Source organism: Frankliniella occidentalis, unplaced genomic scaffold (assembly GCF_000697945.3).
Source record: "Frankliniella occidentalis isolate FOCC.00 unplaced genomic scaffold, Focc_3.1 Scaffold2119, whole genome shotgun sequence".
In the NCBI taxonomy this organism is placed as follows: Eukaryota; Metazoa; Arthropoda; class Insecta; order Thysanoptera; family Thripidae; genus Frankliniella; species Frankliniella occidentalis.
Genome location: NW_026269210.1, coordinates 5,915 through 6,608, shown reverse-complemented (window position 1 = coordinate 6,608; position 694 = coordinate 5,915). Strand labels below are relative to the sequence as shown.

The following is a 694-nucleotide window of genomic DNA, read 5'->3' as shown; positions in this document are numbered from 1 at the left end:
CTGTGGGGAAGCATACACTTACAAAGCCAAATCATAGTCTGGGTTACTTCGATCAGGACATTCTTCATTTGGTTTTATTTGTTCTGCATTATCCTCCTGAACTCCAGTCGTTTCTTCAGTATCCTTTTGATTGTCAGATGGAATACTCTCTTGCACCTGAAACTATAAGAAGTGTTTGTAATTTCACGTGCCATGCCCGTCACACTTGATACTACAGTAAACTTTCTTACCTCTTCAAGTTTTTCCCAATGAGCAATAACTATTTGACCATCTTCAAATACATGGTTTTTTTTTACTTCTACTGTCTCGTCAAACTTCTTATTGTAAAGTTGAAAAATTGGAAAATATTCAACCAACTTGTGTTTGAGAAGTACATCTTCAGTACAGTAAATTGTAAAGTGTTCTCGAAGAGCTGATTCAGTAAAGTTTTCATTTAATGAAAGTACTATTTTCCTCTCTCCTAGTCGAACAAGCACTTCAATAGATTCCATTCTCGCGATATCCTTTTTCTAATGAATGAGCACGTCAATACGTGTGGCCTAAAGTTCTTTAAGCCTAAGTCGATCAGCTGGTCCGGTCTTTTTAAACTTTAAAGGGCGATCAGCTGACGCGCGATAGCTATTGTACCAACATTCTTAACTGATTTCTAAAATATCTTTTCATAAAAAAAATAGTTTGATGAAATTGCAAAGGC

The 694-nt window shown here is 36.0% G+C and overlaps 1 protein-coding gene across 6 annotated transcripts in view; it reads left to right on the top strand.

The window, feature by feature from the left end:
* LOC127751918 (uncharacterized) overlaps positions 1–694 on the top strand; it is a 6,672-nt gene that overhangs the window by 2,027 nt on the left and 3,951 nt on the right. The gene's annotated exons all lie outside the window — the stretch shown is intronic.